The following is a 19,109-nucleotide window of genomic DNA, read 5'->3' on the forward strand; positions in this document are numbered from 1 at the left end:
TAACAAGGAGAAGAAACAATCTAAGCAAGAACAATTCCTGTGTCTTCTATCTGGGGAAAACAGGGAATAAAACATGAGCATGGATACCATTTTCAAAGAGCAGGTTTAGTCAGAATAAATGAATAATTTAAGGAAACATATTTTGTGGCTTTAATATCTTTACTAAAGCATTATGGTCTAGGCGTCCTTCATTACTCTCTACTGCCTCCCCCACTTACCTCCTATAGCAAAGTTCTACATCAAAGTGATTAGCTGCTGGACAGTTCAACATACTAATATGACATTCTAATTAATCCACGTAAGCAGTACCATTGCTCCTAGAAGCTAATGATCAAAGGAAAGCCATGATTAGTCATGTCAGGCTAGCACATTTCATCAGTTTTAGGCTTCTTGCATGACTCAATTGTCAGAAAGCTACAATCCCTGAAAAAGAAGACAGCTATTTCGCACTATTTCAGACAGAATTGAAATAAGCCCAAATGGGATAAAACATAAAGAAAAAATGAAAAAAAAAAGAGCAAGAGTAAAATAATGAGAAGGAAAAGAAATTATTTAGCTACTACTTTGTATCATAAAGTAACAGCTTTACATTCCAAGTCTAAAATAGTCTAAGGCATCCAAGAGTACTCTTCACCAGTTGGTGACACTGCCACCATATGCTCCTTATTGGAGTCTTTCCTGTCACTATAGAGCAAGATGGAATTAGCTAATCACAACAGATGTACCTTTCAGGAAAAAGTCATCTGGTTCACCATAATAAAAAATAACACTAGTCACATGACAGTGTGATTGATATTGGTTATTTTCAAATTATACTTAAAATATATACAATGAGGATTTTACTTAATTGTACTCCAAGTAAATATTTTATAGTATGAAAGCTTCATCTTTTTCCTAAGAAGTCAAAAAAAAATGACATGTGTTACATGGAGCACAAAATTTTATTGTTCTAACTGAATTAAGATTTGTAAATATGTTTCATGGTTTAGTATATTATTTGGTATTCTAACACTGTAGACATTAGAGAAATCAGTAGTGAAATTCAGAGAGCTTCAAAATTATTTCTTACAAATTATTATTTTTTTCTTTTTTATTATTGTTATGCTGAGAGTACATTGTGACATCTACAAAAATTCTTGCAATATATCAAATAAACCATAGTTGAATTCATGCCTTCCGTCATTCTCCTTTATTCCTTCCCCCATTCTTGGAATAGTTTTAAAAGGTCTCATTTTTCCATTTATATATATGTGTACATAGTATTTGAACCATATTCACCCTCCTACACTCTTTCCCCACATCTTCTCCCACTGGTACCAAACCCCAAGACAGGACCTGCTCTGACCTCCTTTTCTCTGATTTTCTTATAAATTATTTACAGGAGTACATGAATTGGATGCTAAGAAGACCCCCATGGTCAGTCATATACTGTGAAAGAAATATAGTTTTCAGTCTCAAATTGTCAAGGAAAAAAGTCATCTGAAAAATATTTCAAACATGTTCATTTAAAGACTCCAAAACTCCCTTTAACAGCTTGAATATATTCCTAACTAGTTCAACATCAGATATCACATTTTCTAAGGTGATGTGGTCAAATTCCTTATAATGGCTGGGAATGGGAAGATGTTCTCAAATGGTTGCAGAATACTTTCTAGCAGTGATTCCAAAAAGCATCACCAATGATCAGACCATCTAATCACTGATGGAGAATGGGTGGAAACTATGGTGATTTTATAAAATGGCCTTTAAAATTTTCTTTCAAACTTTACTTACTGGTTAGTGTTTGCTATGTTCCCTATCCATAGAAATCACAGTAGACTTGTGATGGCTCACATAAAAGTAATGCCATGTGTCTTCTTAGGCAAGGTCAGAAAAGGCTATGAAGCTTGCACTTGGTTCTAGGATGTTTACTCTTGGAATGCTTTGTCTTGGATGTTTCCTGTTGGATCCTAGCTGTTATGCTATGAGAAACCCAAGCCACATAGAGAGGATACATGTAGGTATTCCAGCTAATAGTCCCAGTATTTGAGTGATTCCCATCTAGGATCCAGAGCAGCGAGTGAAGATGCTTCTAGGTGAGTCCAGCTGCTTGCATATTCATAGCTGAGGCTCCAGACTTTGTACATAGAGATTATTACACTTTTGTGTGCTGTCTTTCTCTACTCCTGACCCTTAAATCCCTGAGTATCTGCTATTTCATGCCACAAAATTTAAGGTGACAATTATGGAGTACTGAATGCAAGGACAAAAGTAATTATTAAGATATTTCCAGTAATTTTATATTAGTGTATTTAGAATTCTGCATATAGTTCATTAAGTCTTTACCAAAACCTAAGAGACAGCTATTTTTAATCTGCTTAGATAAGAAAAACTGGAGTTCAGACAAGTTAAGTAACTTTCCTGACAGGGCTCTACTTTTAAATGGAAGGAATGAGATTGAAAAACAGGTTTGTCCATGTCTGGAGGTCATTAAAAAAAGTATATTGATTTTTTTTCAGGTCATGTTTGTAAAAGCTGAAAAAAGAAACCACTGTCTTAAGTGGTTATTTTAATGTTTCATAAGCTTATTATCCATGGTATCATCAAACATGATTCAAATTAACACCCCATCATTTCAGTGAAAAAATAATTTTGCATAACATATTCTGGAGGGAGCAGTTAATACATGAGCTGAGTTAATATTTCAATTAATCTGACATCTTACTCTTTTTAGCAGATACTTATGACATGCTTAGTAAAAAGATGAAAGAATGAATAAATGAATTAACCAGTTCATATTATGAGTAGAATTCTTTAAGGCATGTTCTAACAACTGATTAATGTCTTGGTAGATGAATAGAATGATCTTTCACCATCACATTTGCTTGTTTTCTACTCTGTATGTTGTAAAAGACAGTGGTAAATGTTTGTTCTATTCATTATTTTAAACCAGTAAAATCCATATTTAAAGGGACAATTAATCCTCTGATAGTCTTAAACTAGAAATAGTTGGTCTATAGAAAAAAAGTTTTGAAAGAGGAAATTCCAGGAGATGAAGAATTGAATCAGGATTTTTAAGTCATTTTTATAAAATGAACTTGAAATTAATGTATAGGAAGAATAAAATTTTAAAAGGTAAGAAAGAAAAAAGATTTTTAATACTTTAGAATTTAAAATGATATACAATATTATTATATGTTGAATATCTGTTATCCAAAATTTTGTATTTCAATTTTTCAATTGTTGAATATTTTATATGCATAACAAGATATTTTACATGGAAAGGACCCAAGTCTAAACATAACTTTTTATATCCACTTTCTACAATTAGGCTTAAAGTGTCCAAGTTTTTGACTGTGATCTGACAATGAGACTAGGTTTAGAATTTTACATTGGAGCTATCATGGTACCACCCAAAAATTGTAAATGTTAGAGCATTTTGGATTTCAGATTTTCAGATTACAGATGGGTATCTTGAACCATCATTAAAATATTTCCATATTTTTCTAAAAATGTTTTAAATTTATTTATTGAAAACATTACTGGTGTTTCTGTGATGCTAAAAATCAGAACAATAAGCATAAGAGTCTAAGCCAATAAAATCAGTTTAATATATCTCATATTATCATTATCATTGCTAAATTATTAGGTTAATGATACTTTTAAGTGAAAAGTAGCTTTAGGAAATCATGGGTGCTTACTTGCTCATTTGAAGCACTTAGCTATTAAAAACATGACCATTCAACTTAGATTCACAATGGCCCAGTTTTATATTGATTTTATTTCATGGTAGACTAACTAGATATTGTAAGATTTCATAGGGTAAAATTTCTCTATAAAGACATAGGAAAAAATTGTATTTTTAAAAGTTGATCTGCAGAGAAAAGGTGCTGTAAAACAAAGTTCTGTTACAGTAATGTGTAGTGAACAGATGTTTTCTGAAGAAATTTTACTAATAACACAAGTGCTACTTGTCAATACACTCCATCAAACAAATTTAAAAGATTAACACATGAATTGGCTACAGCAAATGAAAAATGTTTCATGTTTTAAAGGTGTGCAAATTTGTGATAATTTCATGATATACCCATGTGGTCTTGTATCTCCATATGCCTTTCCAAAATTTATTAATGCCTCTTATGTGGCTAAACACTGGATAGTTAATGATATGTGGACTGAGCAATCTCTGTCATCATATTGATTATAGTCTACCTGAGGACCAGACACTAGTCAATTCTTGAAGGTAAGTTGTGAAAAAAAAACTTAGAAAGGAAGTATACACTTTAGTAATAGCATCATTGAGGTTAATAGCTGTTTATCAAGAAAACTCTATATTGAATTAAAGTACTGTTCCCTTCGTCACGATTCAGGTTAACTCCACCAATGACTGGGCTATTACAATATGACCCCAACCAAGGTTGAAATCTGTTTTCCTGCTAATCTGAGTCATTTCTCCTCTATCTCCTTTCATTTCTTGGGACTAGACTTTTCTCAAGGTTATTTAAAGGAGGATGAACTCTCTTTAAGAGAAAACTTAGTCTACCACATTATCATTATATCCCCACTGCCAAAGGTACAAACCCATGAAACCATACTTGCTAAGTGAAAATCCATTTAGGAAAGCCACAGTCCAAGGTTGGAGGTGCTCTGCCATTCTGGAATCTATTTTCTTACAGTTTCTGTCTATCTGAGAATGGTAACAAATGCTGTTTGTCTTTTCTGTAGCCTTCTTTCTCATGTTTTCTTATCTCCAATCTGTGAGTGCTTGAGAACAAGGAGCAACCTATCTACAGCCCCACAGAGAAAAGAAAGCTTTCCCTCAAAGAAGGGTTCCTCAATATCCATAGAATCATATCTCTACTAAAATAATTGAACTTCAATATAAATTCCTTTTCATAGGTTTTCAGACTAAAATATCTGTAATTGGGATACTATATTTTCTCTCAAAATAATTAGCTATATATCCTTCACATACATGTAAAGAAAGAATTGACTGATGGACTTTTCATAAAATCAGAAACACTATGCTTTAATTTGAGTACCTCTTGCTAAAAGAAAACGATAGATGGCTTTTATTTAGTTGCTTTCTTCAGGTACCACTTAGCATGTTTTAAAATTTTCAAGAATAAGTTTGAGTCAGAGTGCCATTTTTCATCTATATAATTTATAAATTATAAATTCTGATTAGGAAATGGTGAGGAGGAGACACTGATGGCCATCATAAAACTTAACTTCTATGTAGCAATGTGTTAAAATTTAGAGAAAACTCTGAACTGCAAACCTTTAAGTTATTGTTTGTGTATATGATATTTGCATGTTTATGGTGGAAGAAATAAGAATTACAGAAGTTAGGAAAAAATCACTCATTCATTCTTTACACATTTTCATTTAGTCACGTCAGATAAAAAGATGAATAAGATACTATCTGTTTTTAGGGGGTTGATATAGTTGCTGAGTAGAGATCTGTACTATAAAAAGAATACACACTGTTACAGGTGCTGTGCAATGTATGTGTAGAGATTATGCTGAGTGACTAGGGAGAAAGTTCAAAGTACAAAGGCTATAATGGTTAAATGAGGAGATGTTTCTAAATTAAACAAGATTTTTAAGAATGAATAAATCCATTTACAGTTGTCAATACTTTAGTTTTCAATATTGAAAATAAACATTTAGTGTCTATTTGCAGCAGGGAGTAGTGCCACATGCCTGCCATGCCAGCACCAAAGAAGCTGAGGTAGGAGAATCACAAGTTCCAGCTCAGCCTGGGATACATAGCAAGATCCTGTCTGAAAATAAATGAATATATAAATGCCTATTTTGTGCACTCTTTTTTAAACCCTCAGTGGATTCCTTCTGCTCCTTTATACACATCAGCAGTTCTTCCAATAGCCAACATCTTGTATTCTATAAAATGAAATTCATCTTAATTTTAGCATGAATAAAAGATAATAAGGGTAACAAATCAAAGAACAGAGGTCACATAAAATATTCCAGAGTCAAATGAAAGAGGCATTTGTTTGATAAACTAATTTTTATATCCATGTACTGGTTTGGCTTCATTAAAAGCAAATATTCAGAAACACAATGATTTAGCTAAGAAGTAAAAGTAATATTTTGAGTTTTCCCAATTTATTTTTGATTGATGTCTAAATTCATTTTTCATTTTTCTTCATTTCCAATGATGGCTATTTTCCTTACTTTCTGCCAGTGTCTTTTCTTAAAATATAAAAGACAGGTTGCTAATGATTTCCTATTGTTCAATGACATTTTTTTAAGAAATGAGATTCAATTTTTAGTAATAAGCATGTTTTAATATTATTTTCCACAGAGATATGTCACTAATAATTTCTAAAAAATGTTATAGTGGCCATCATGAAAAAAGTCCTTCTGTTACCTCTTGTGAAAACTGTTTTTATTCAGAAGAAATGGGGCAACCCAGCCCACAAGTGAGAGTTGTGCCTTGTAGCTCTATATACAATTCCTAGTGTTTTGGCTCTGACGCCTTGGGTTCTAGAAAAAGAAGGAAGTTCCCCTCCTCTGGTATTATGTTTAATTAAGAGGGCTCTTTACTATAGGTAAGCTTCTAATGTTAAACTGTGATTTTACTTCTTATGCACTTTCCTGGCCCATAACACTGCTAACAGAAGAGAATAGACTGTTACGTCAGTTGCTTTGCAAATATCAAACTAAAATCTTCTCTCCATCCAGGTTTTGGAATGACAAGTCATCCATGAATTCATTCTTTTCCAATTCTTACAATGAATTCTAGGAAGGCCTCCTTGCCTTCTCTTTTTATCTGACCTTGGGCAGGTAACTTGGTGTAAGTTAGATGCTATGTTATAACTGCAACCCTCAAAGGTATGAAAGGTCTTTTTACCTTTGTGCCTTTCCTCCTAAGTAAATTTGTGGGAATAATCAGAAGTGTGCTATTAGTGACTATACCATAATTCTGTATGTCTGATATGTGAGCTTGCTTATTGAATTTTTCTATGTGGTCTACCATAGGACTTATTTTCATTATCATGTTACTGGAACTTAGAATGAAGATAAGTTCTTATAGAGTTTAGTGTATACATGATCATGCTTACTCATGTTATTAATCACTGATTCTTCCTTCGGTATTTCCCTATTTATATCTTTGCCCACCATCATATTTTCTGCTTTTGGTACCCTTATTGTGTCTACAGGATCTAAGTTAGTGGATGTGCTTGTGTTTGCATAACATGCTTGAATATTTTCCCCTTTTTCTGGTTTTTTTTAATAGTAGGCATTTTTCAAGGTTCTGTTACATGAATTTTTCTCTATATATAGTGGTTTCTTTCTATTTCATTTGACTCCTTCAATGACATATTGTTTTATTGCAATGCTATAATTTTTTCTATTTCTGAGTAATTTTAAAGTGTTATAGAACAGGAATAGAGAGGAGGAATATGTATAAACATTCTTTACTTTGTTAAATATTGATTCATTATGTTTAAATTTGAATAATATTTAATTATTTAAATTATAATATTAAACTGAAAGTTTTTCAACACAATTATCTTTATATCCTATGACCTCTTTGTGTAATTTTTAAGGATAGGTATAAAACAATGTGATTCAACATTTTGGTGGCCCTCAAAGAAAGCTATTGTATAAATAGGACACACTGTTATCCTTCTCTAGAGTTGTATCTCACCCTGTATCATTTGATAGTTGGCTACAAACACAATAAAATAATTAGCAAGTGATACAATTGTATTGCTAATCTATTACAAATAAAATCTGTCTATATCATTACTTTATTTTTCTCATTTTTTTTCCTTTTTCTTTTATTATTCATATGTGCATACCAGGCTTGGGTCATTTCACCCCCCTGCCCCCACCCCCTCCCTTACCACCCACTCCGTCCCCTCCCTGTACCCCCCCAATACCCAGCAGAAACTATTTTGCCCTTATTTCTAATTTTGTTGTAGAGAGAGTATAAGCAATAACAGGAAGGGACAAGGGTTTTTGCTGGTTGAGATAAGGATAGCTATACAGGGCATTGACTCACATTGATTTCCTGTGCATGTGTATTACCTTCTAGGTTAATTCTTTTTGATCTCACCTTTTCTCTAGTACCTGTTCCCCTTTTCCCATTGGCCTCAGTTGCTTTTAAGGTATCTGCTTTAGTTTCTCTGCGTTAAGGGTAACAAATGCTAGCTAGTTTTTTAGGTGTCTTACCTATCCTCACCCCTTCCTTGTGTGCTAAAGCTTTTATCATGTGCTCATAGTCTAATCCCATTGTTGTGTTTGCCCTTGATCTAATGTCCACATATGAGGGAGAACATAAGATTTTTGGTCTTTTGGGCCAGGCTAACCTCACTCAGAATGATGTTCTCCAATTCCATCCATTTACCAGCAAATGATAACATTTCGTTCTTCTTCATGGCTGCATAAAATTCCATTGTGAATAGATACCACATTTTCTTAATCCATTAGTCAGTAGTGGGGCATCTTGGCTGTTTCCATAACTTGGCTATTGTGAATAGTGCCACAATAAACATGGGTGTGCAGGTGCCTCTGGAGTAACCTGTGTCACAGTCTTTTGGGTATATCCCCAAGAGTGGTATTGCTGGATCAAATGGTAGATCGATGTCTAGCTTTTTAAGTAGCCTCCAAATTTTTTTCCAGAGTGGTTGTACTAGTCTACATTCCCACCAACAGTGTAAGAGGGTTCCTTTTTCCCTGCATCCTTGCCAACACCTGTTGTTGGTGGTGTTGCTGATGATGGCTATTCTAACAGGGGTGAGGTGGAATCTTAGTGTGGTTTTAATTTGCATTTCCTTTATTGCTAAAGATGGTGAGGATTTTTTCATGTGTTTTTTGGCCATTTGAATTTCTTCTTTTGAGAAAGTTCTGTTTAGTTCACTTGCCCATTTCTTTATTGGTTCATTAGTTTTGGGAGAATTTAGTTTTTTAAGTTCCCTATATATTCTGGTTATCAGTCCTTTGTCTGATGTATAGTTGGCAAATATTTTCTCCCACTCTGTGGGTGTTCTCTTCAGTTTAGAGACCATTTCTTTTGATGAACAGAAGCTTTTTAGCTTTATGAGGTCCCATTTATCTATGCTATCTCTTAGTTGCTGTGCTGCTGGGGTTTCATTGAGAAAGTTCTTACCTATACCTACTCTTTCCAGAGTATTTCCTACTCTTTCCTGCATCAACTTAACAGTTTGGGGTCTGATATTAAGATCCTTGATCCATTTTGAGTTAATGTTGGTATAGAGTGATATACATGGATCTAGTTTCAGTTTTTTGCAGACTGCTAACCAGTTTTCCCAGCCAACAGTGTTTTTGCTGAAGAGGCTGCTATTTCTCCATTGTATATTTTTAGCTCCTTTGTCAAAGACAAGTTGGTTATAGTTGTGTGGCTTCATATCTGGGTCCTCTATTCTGTTCCACTGGTCTTCATGTCTGTTTTTGTGCAAGTACCATGCTGTTTTTATTGTTATTGTTTTGTAATATAGTTTGAAGTCAGGTATTGTGATACCTCCTGCATTGTTCTTTTGACTGAGTATTGCCTTGGCCATTTGTGGCCTCTTGTGTTTCCATATAAATTTAACAGTAGATTTTTCAATCTCTTTAATGAATGTCATTGGAATTTTGATGGGAATTGCATTAAACATGTAGATTACTTTTGGGAGTATTGACATTTTTACTATGTTGATTTTACCAATCCATGAGCATGGGAGATCTCTCCACTTTCTATAGTCTTCCTCAATCTCTTTCTTCAGAAGTGTATAGTTTTCCTTGTAGAGGTCTTTCACATCTTTTGTTAGGTTTACACCTAGGTATTTGATTTTGTTTGAGGCTATTGTAAATGGAATTGTTTTCATACATTCTTTTTCCGTTTGCTCATTGTTAGTGTATAGAAATGCTAATGATTTTTCTATGTTGATTTTATATCCTGCTACCTTGCTATAGCTATTGATGATGTCTAGAAGCTTCTGAGTAGAGTTTTTTGGGTCTTTAAGGTATAGGATCATGTGGTCTGCAAATAGGGATATTTTAACAGTTTCTTTACCTATTTGTATTCCTTTTATTCCTTCTTCTTGCCTAATTGCTCTGGCTAGGAATTCCAGTACTCTGTTGAATAGGAGTGGAGATAGTGGGCATCCTTGTCTGTTTCCTGATTTTAGAGGGAATGGTTTTAATTTTTCTCCATTAAGTATAATGCTGGCTGTAGGTTTGTCATATATAGCTTTTATAATGTTAAGGAACTTTCCTTCTATTCCTAGTTTTCTTAGAGCTTTCATCATGAAATGATGTTGGATCTTATCAAAGGCTTTTTCTGCATCTATTGAGATGATCAAGTGGTTTTTGTCTTTGCTTCTGTTAATGTGGTTTAATATATTTATGGATTTTCATATGTTGAACCACCCCTGCATCCCTGGGATGAAGCCTACTTGGTCGTGGTGAATAATCTTTTTGATGTGTTGCTGAATTCGGTTTGCCATTATTTTGTTGAGGATTTTTGCATCAATGTTCATTAAGGAGATTGGCCTATAGTTCCCCTTTTTGGAGGTGTCTTTGCCTGGTTTTGGGATAAGTGTAATACTGGCTTCATAAAATGTGTTTGGCAGTTTTCCTTTGCTTTCTATTTCATGGAACAGTTTAAGGAGGGTTGGTATCAGTTCTTCTTTAAAGGTCTGATAGAATTCAGCAGAGAATCCATCAGGTCCTGGACTTTTCTTTTTGGGGAGACTCTTGATTGCTGCTTCAATTTCATTTTGTGTTATAGGTCTATTCAGGTGATTAATTTCCTCTTGGTTCAGTTTTGGATGATCATTTGTATCTAGAAATCTGTCCATTTCTTTTAGAGTTTCAAATTTATTTGAATATAGGTTCTCAAAGTAGTCTCTGATGATTTCCTGGACTTCCATGGTGTTATTTGTTATCTCCCCTTTTGCATTCCTGATTCTACTAATTTGGGTTTTTTTCTCTCCTCATTTTAGTCAGGTTTGCCAGGGGTCTATTGATCTTGTTTATTTTCTCAAAGAACCAACTTTTTGTTTCATTAATTCTTTGTATGGTTTTTTTGGTTTCTATTTCAATGATTTCAGCTCTTATTTTTATTATTTCTCTCCTTCTATTTGTTTTGGGATTTGCTTGTTCTTGTTTTTCTAGGAGTTTGAGATGTATCATTAGGTCATTGATTTGGGATCTTTCAATCTTTTTAATATATGCACTCATGACTATAAACTTTCCTCTCAGGACCGCCTTAGTTGTGTCCCATAGGTTCCGGTAGGTTGTGTTTTCATTTTCATTGACTTCCAGGAACTTTTTAATTTCCTCTTTTATTTCATCAATGATCCATTCTTCATTAAGTAATGAGTTATTTAGTTTCCAGCTGTTTGCATGTTTTTTGTCTTAACTTTTGTTGTTGAATTCTACTTTTACTGCATTGTGATCAGATAGTATGCACGGTATTATTTCTATTTTCTTATATTTGCTGAGACTTGCTTTGTGCCCTAGGATATGATCTATTTTGGAGAAGGTTCCATGGGCTGCTGAGAAGAACGTATATTGTGTAGCAGTTGGATGAAATGTTCTGTAGACATCTACTAGGTCCATTTGATCTATTGCATATTTTAGATCTTGGATTTCTTTATTGATTTTTTGTTTGGATGACCTATCTATTGATGATAATGGGGTGTTAAAGTCTCCCACAACCACTGTGTTGGTGTTTATATATGCTTTTAGGTCTTTCAGGGTATGTTTGATGAAATTGGGTGCGTTGACATTATGTGCATACAGATTGATGATTATTATTTCCTTTTGGTCTATTTCCCCTTTTATTAGTATGGAATGTCCTTCTTTATCTCGTTTGATCTCTTACAGCCTTCAATATTCTTTCCTTAGTTTCTGACCTTGTTGTTTAATGATGATATGTCATGGAGTAGTTCTATTTTGATCTGGTCTGTTTGGTGTCCTGGAGGCCTCTTGCATCTGTATGGGAATATCTTTCTCTAGATTTGGGAAATTTTCCGTTATTATTTTGTTGAATATATTACGCATTCCCTTCGCTTGCACCTCTTCTCCTTCTTCGATGCCCATGATTCTCAAGTTTGGTCTTTTGATGGAGTCGGTGAGTTCTTGAATTTTCTTTTCACAGGTCTTGAGTTGTTTAATTAATAGTTCTTCGGTTTTTCCTTTAATTACCATTTCATCTTCAAGTTCTGAGATTCTGTCTTCTGTTTGTTCTATTCTGCTGGATTGGCCTTCCGTTTTGTTTTGCTGTTCTGTTTCATTCTTTTTTCTGAGGTTTTCCATATCCTGGCAGTTTTCCTCTTTAATGTTGTCTATTTTTGTCCTGAGTTCATTTATCCGTTTATTCATTGTGTTCTCTGTTTCACTTTGGTGTTTATACAGTGCTTCTATGGTTTCCTTTATTTCTTCTTTTGCTTTTTCAAATTCTCTATTTTTGTTGTCTTGGAATTTCTTGAGTGTCTCCTGTACATTTTGGTTGACCCTATCCAGTATCATCTCTATAAAATTCTCATTGAGTACTTGTAGTATGTCTTCTTTTAAATTATTCTTGTGGGCTTCATTGGGTCCTTTGGCATAGTTTATCTTCATTTTGTTGGAGTCTGGATCTGAGTTTCTGTTCTCTTCATTCCCCTCTGGTTCCTGTACTAATTTTTTGCTGTGGGGAAACTGGTTTCCCTGTTTTTTCTGTCTTCCCGTCATTATCGTTGGTGTTGTTACTGTCCCTGTACTGTGTGCAATTAAATATTTTCTAGCTTGTAATAATAACAATGGTAATATTTAGAATGGAATGGTGAGCTGAGATGGAAAGCAAGAAGTTAAAGAAAAGGGGAAAACAAATATACAGACAAGAGGGAGAAAGCAGAACAAGGTTTCAGATAAGAAAGTTTCAAAGGTATAAACAGGGAACGTTAGTATACTAATTGACAGTAAGCTGAACAGACATTAGAGAGACAGAGAGAGGATTGAAAATCAAAGATAAAAAAATAAAAAATAAGTAAATGAAAGAAATATCTATATATAAAAATGAATTAAAATAAAATGGAAAATAGAAAATTAAAAAAAACAAAAAACAAAAAACTTCCAAGTTTATATGCAATGCAGTTTCAGTCTTAATAATTTGGGTGTCCGTCTCAGTCTCCAGTCCTGGAGATGGTGCCTCAGATGTTGTTCTGTAGTTGTCTCATCAAAGGGGATGCATAAAGTAGAACAAAACTACACACACACACACACACACACACACACACACACACAAAGCCCCACCAAGTGTCCTAAGTTCAAATGCAACACAGTTTCAGTAAGTTTTTTGGCTTACAGGTGTAAATCGGTTGTTCTCTCATCAAAGGTAGGGTGAAAAAGAAAAAAAAAAGAGTCTGGAGACAGTTCTGAGAGTGGTATCTGCAACTGTGGCTTGCCTGCCTGCTGCTCTCAGCCTGCTGTAGCTGGAAGTGTTATTTATGCAGATCTCTGGGGTGAACTTAGCACTCACCTGGTCCCACAGGCTTTGTTTGCTCAGAGTTCTCCTGTGCAGGAGCCTCTGCTACAGGCTTTCCCCTTTCCAAGCACTGGGAAAGGTGACACTGCCCCCGTGTTGTCAGGCCTGCGTGTTTATTTACAGTTCATGTGGGAGGTGGGTCTTCCCCCCTCTCCTGTGCAGTTTTCCTCCCACTGCCACTTTCACAAGCTTTCCTGCTCCTGCTTACTGGATGGTGCTGCTGCTCCTGCTGGCTGCCATGTTTGTTTACAGCTCACATGGGAAGTGGGTCTTCCTTCCTCTCCTGTGGAGTTTTCCTCCCTCTGCCACTCTCACAGGCTTTCCTGCTCCTGGTTGCTGGGCGTGCGCCCTGCTACCGCCAGAGGCTCTCCTGCCCACCTGGCTTGCTTATTTACAGTCCCGGGATGGGTTCCCTTCCCCGAATCTTCAGTGCTCAGGGTGCCCCACCCTCTTTCCAGTGTGTCTTAATTGTTCTTATTGCTTATTACTCAGTTTCTCTTTTTTTCCCCAGGCAGAGGTCAGTCTGTCCAGGGGGCTATGCTGCTCTGGCCCAGGCTTGTCTGTGGGGGTACTGTGGTACCATGAAGCTCACCTGGTCCTCATCTTCCCAAGCCATCTGGGTGCCGGCCACTGGCGGCCCTGGGGGCCCTCCTCGTTTCTCCGTTTAACGTGAGGTGGAGATTCTCTACGCCGGCTGGAGATATGGAGGGGTCAAAGTTATGCCTTTTCTCAGTGATTATGCCTGCAAAGTGTGTCTCCAGCGTCTCTCCAAGATTTCACTATAGGAGGCTCGCTTTCTGCTTCCTACCTCTAGCTGCCATCTTGGAATCCTATATCATTACTTTTTAAAAAAATAGAACTTCAGTTGACTAAAATATAAGTAGTCTAGGCTTCTTGATTTCTTTTGGATGAAAGAGCAAATCTGGAGACTTATGTATGTATTACACTTATTGCCCAAATGTTTAAAGGTGATACCAAGAATATCATAAGACTTTCCTAATATTGCCCAGAATTTCATCCACCACTCTAGGTTCTCAAATGCTATATTTGTGAACTAATTTGCCTGGTAGAAACAAACATCCATTTTGTTTTAATTATCACTCAGTGATAAGTGAAGTACATAATTATTATTCTGTACTTTGTGCTACATTATCTTCTATCTCCTTTGTGAATGAAGGACTTATTTTCCATGCTGGTGGGAGCACTGTGGAAGAGAACACTTAGTTGTCAGCCTTCTTTGAGAATTTCCTTCATTATGGGGAGCTGCCTCACTTGCATGGTCATATCCCTAACAAGGAAGCCTTGGTCAAGTGACTGATTGAAGTATGAGGTTAAAGTACCATTGTCCTAGTCCAAATTCAGATATCTCTAGAGGTCATTGTAAGTTTGGTTGAGAGATTGCATCACTGCTAGTCTCCTTCCTCTATCATTACTTCCTTTTTTTTTGCTTCTTCAGGTTTTAGTATCAAGGATGATTCTTTTCTCCCCCCCATTTCTACTTTCTTTTTATTGCCCTTATCAAAGATCAGTCTGTGTCTGATATTCCCTGGAATCCTAGGCTGTGATGGTGGGGTAAGGCCTGAGAAAGGATTATATGGTGGGGTGGCCAGGAATTTTCTGTTATTTAGCAGCCATGTCTTGGTATCAAGGACTCTTCTCAATAAACATCTAGTATACTGATTTCAAGTTCAGTTTCTAGGGCATTCCAACCAAATAGGGGACAAAAAAATCTCTTTTTGGCAAAATGTGGTTGGAAATATTCTTTAATGCCCTGAATCTATTTTCAGAATAAACATAAGAGTATAAGAGAACGTACCTGCCGTTCCCCAAGATTTACTGGATTGCATGTTTTCAGCACTTCATTGTCCAGTCGATCCTGTGCCAAGTGCTGGCAGTTGAGTGTTGATAATAAAGGAATGAGATCCTGACTTACTGAAGTATTATTATTAAATAAAAAATCAGCAATCACAAAAATAGACAAAATATTTACATAATAAGAGCTATGAAGGGGAATATAACAGAGATGAAAAAAGAAGGGTTGAAGACAGAGATAAAATAGGACTAAGAAAAATCACTTTGAACAGAGAACACATAACATTTAAAAATTTATAACATTTAAACTTCTATCATTTAAATGTATTAAGAACTTTTGAAGTAAAACACATTTAAGTTCTAGATAGCCAGAATTATAGTAATTGTGTGCTTACCATGGAAATAATTTTCTAAGAGCAATGAAATTGTGAATATTAGACTATTTTTGAAAAATACCTTCATTTACAAGAAAAAACAAAGATCTATCTTCTAGAGAAAGATTCCCTTAGCTACTTTGACAGGTGTAGGTGCACATGAACATGATTAGACAATGTGTATTTCAAAATATCTTACTGTTGAAAACAGAATTGCATTACCACCTATGCAGGGCTAATTCTATCCCTCCATATTTATGTAACTTTGTCATTTATAGAGAGATTATGGGAATTTTAAAAATAACTGATAGTTAAGAATCCCCATCATAGCACTTTGCTGAATGCATAATGAGCCATTTCTATCCTTTCTAAAAGCTTTTGAAAATATGTGCCATAATCATTACTGTACAGCCAGAAAAGGGTACATTCAACATATAAATTCTATCTTCTGAGACTGAGAAGCCTTTTACGATCTCCTGAGGATGACAACATTCTGCTGTTTTCTGTTCTGATTACTTTTGTCTATTCATTCATAATTTTGAAATCCTCTTGTTTTCAAACTTTTTATACACAAATTTGCAAAGTTCAACTCTACAATTTAGAATAACTTATGAATTGTATCATATAGAAATTTAAATATGATTTTACTTTTTCTGGTATTGTTTGCTCAGTTTTTGATGCTCCTATCTATCAATATTTTACATAAACTTTCCAAGTGTATCCCTAAATACTTTCCCAGATGCTCTTAGTTGATTCTTATACAGCTCCTGAGGTTGTGGACAATGTCTCCACTATGGTCTGGAAATATACTAATATGATATTAAAGAATAACAATATATGCCACAGAGAAAAAAAAAGCCTGTCCAGTGTGGCTTACTATGTGATCTCAGGCAAGTTCTGTTGAATACCCAGACTACATTTTCTTTGTATCTGATAAGAAAACATTGACAAAGTCTACTTTTAAGCCTTCTCATTTTTATGATTGTAGAATGTATGCTATAATTAGTAAATGCCATTCCAGTACTACTTTGCATTTTCCTCAAGCACTTTTGGGGATGAAGTAGTTTCTTCAGAAGCTAACTATAGAATAAGGAAGAGGACTTGTGGTAAGAGTCAGTGGTAAAGTAGAAAATACATAAAATGAGCTTTGGGAATAGTGGTGCATAAAGGCTTGAGACTACTTTTCTTCTACAAAATGACCAAGGTTACAAATCTTTATTTTCAGAAGTCAATCTGCCATTTATTTGTTTTTAATTTTTTATTGTTGTGCTGGGTACAGGTATGTTTTTGTCAATGTGCCTTTTAAAATGTCAATTTCTATCTTTTTCAGGCTCCAAGGCATCCCACTCATTGATGGGATTAAAACAAAAGATTTTCACATACAATCTTCCTATAGGAAAGTGTACATATAAATACATACACACACACATACACACATGCACACACACAGTAGAGGTACGTTCTATTAATTAAGAATATCTAGTGGAATTTCCTTTACAAAGCTCTGTGTCTAGTGAGGTGATTTACTGTGCTGTAGTGCACAGTGAACTGTACAGAAATTTCTTTGTGATCATATTGCTGAATGTAACTAAACACTAAAAACAAAATTGTACTTCTATGACACTCATAGATATCATTTATGTGAAATATTTATGCTTTTTATTATATAATAGTCCCTACTATTCTTAGCTTTTGGCTATTTATGAAATCTTTTTGCTCCATTTGGAATCTTATTTCATTTGAGAATTGCAAGGCATTTCTCATTTCTTTGTTTTTATATAATTTAAGAAAAAGGTAATTCTAAATCTTTAATATTTGGAGTTTTCTAGCTATCTAATCACAATTTCTCATGTTCAGATATTTGTATTGCCGTTATTAACAGATAGCATACTATGTTCTAAAAATTATTGTAGAGGCTTAAAAATTGTTCATGTGCAAGTAACATTAATGAAATATAAAGGAAACCAAGTCAGGAAATGGAAGCAAATATAATAACTATGAATTAGAACAAACTTGATCTTTGAAGAGAGGCAAGCAAAGTTTATAAATATTGTCTGTGATTCACTAGCTCTGTGACCTGGGGAAGTTTAAGATTTCTCAGTCACTTTAGTATGTCACATTAATTGCAACTTCATGGGATTACAACATGCATGAATAAACAAATTATCTTAGTATGGAGGAGAGCATGTGAGATTACTAAATATTAATTATATTTTTGTATTACCATTAAAATGATAATATTTTCTTTTGCTGGCAATGCAATCAACACACAATGGGTTCTATACAACATTGCTTCTTAAATACAAGAGTGTACATGAATTGCCTGAGGTATGGTCAAAATACAAGCTTTGATTCAGTATGTCTGATTTCTAAGAAATTTCCAGTGATAGTGATGCTATTGATCCACAAGGAGAACAATTTGTTGCAATTTCAATGTAGAATGTCATGTTTTCTTCAAAAATAGAGGTACATATTATTTACAACAGAATTACAGAAAATACTAATCCCTGTTCTGTATCCTCCCAATTTATTCTTTGTCCATTAATGACATATTTCTGATTAAAAAAAAGCAAATAAAAATTTGAAGTGAATCTTCCTATGTTTATACACTTAACAAACATTGAATTTTTTTTCTAATGTGTTAGTTGTAGGGATAGATAGATGATTTTTACATAGATCCCAAAGATTTTGTTCCCACCATGAATTTATTTTTACTGGAGGTGGAGTGATTTACAAAAATCATCATAATTCAAAAGACAAATTAAGAAGTACAAAAAGCCATCTATGCAAGATGATAAAGGAGTCCAGCATAGGGAGGAAATTATTCTAAAATAATATGCACCTGTAGTATTCAGCCATCTTTGCACACTAGTCCTTGCCTCATTTGTTGAAAGTGACCTTTGTTTGCTGCATCCTGCTATCTTTGGAAGTTCTCGTTTTTCTCCTGGAATAGTAATGAACAAATAGTGCCAGGGACTGTTCTGTATGCTTTATTTATATAGATTAACCCGTTTAGAATTCGCTATGAACTATGAAACAATTGGAACTGTTTTGCTTATTTCAGAGATGAGGATTCTGAGAATCAGAGACACTAAGTAATGTCAAGCTACTTGGGAGACTGAGACTGGGAGGTTTACAGCTCAAGATTAGCATAGGCAAAATCTTTGTGAGACCCCCATCTTAACCAATAACTGGGGGAGGTTGTGGATGTCTGTCATCCAGTTACAGCAAGAAGCCTAAAATAGGAGGAACACAATCTACACTGGTCTGGACAAAAATCAAGAACCTATTTTCAAAATAAGTAGAGCAAAAAGGACTAAAGTTGCAGCTCAAGCAGTAGAGCACATGCCTAGCAAGTACGAAGCCCATAGTTCAAATCTCATTACCACCACCACCAATAATAATAATGATGATGATGATGATGTCAGGGACCTAAA

The 19,109-nt window shown here is 34.7% G+C and overlaps 1 protein-coding gene across 1 annotated transcript in view; it reads left to right on the top strand.

Moving 5' to 3' along the window:
* Positions 1-2,057: 2,057 nt before the first annotated feature.
* Robo2 (roundabout guidance receptor 2) overlaps positions 2,058-19,109 on the top strand; it is a 1,713,446-nt gene continuing 1,696,394 nt past the window's right edge. The window contains exon 1 of the mRNA XM_074072902.1: positions 2,058-2,075. The gene's annotated coding sequence lies outside the window, so the exon portion shown is untranslated. The remainder of the gene's footprint in view (positions 2,076-19,109) is intronic.

This window comes from Castor canadensis, chromosome 5 (genome assembly GCF_047511655.1).
Source record: "Castor canadensis chromosome 5, mCasCan1.hap1v2, whole genome shotgun sequence".
Classification (NCBI taxonomy): domain Eukaryota; kingdom Metazoa; phylum Chordata; class Mammalia; order Rodentia; family Castoridae; genus Castor; species Castor canadensis.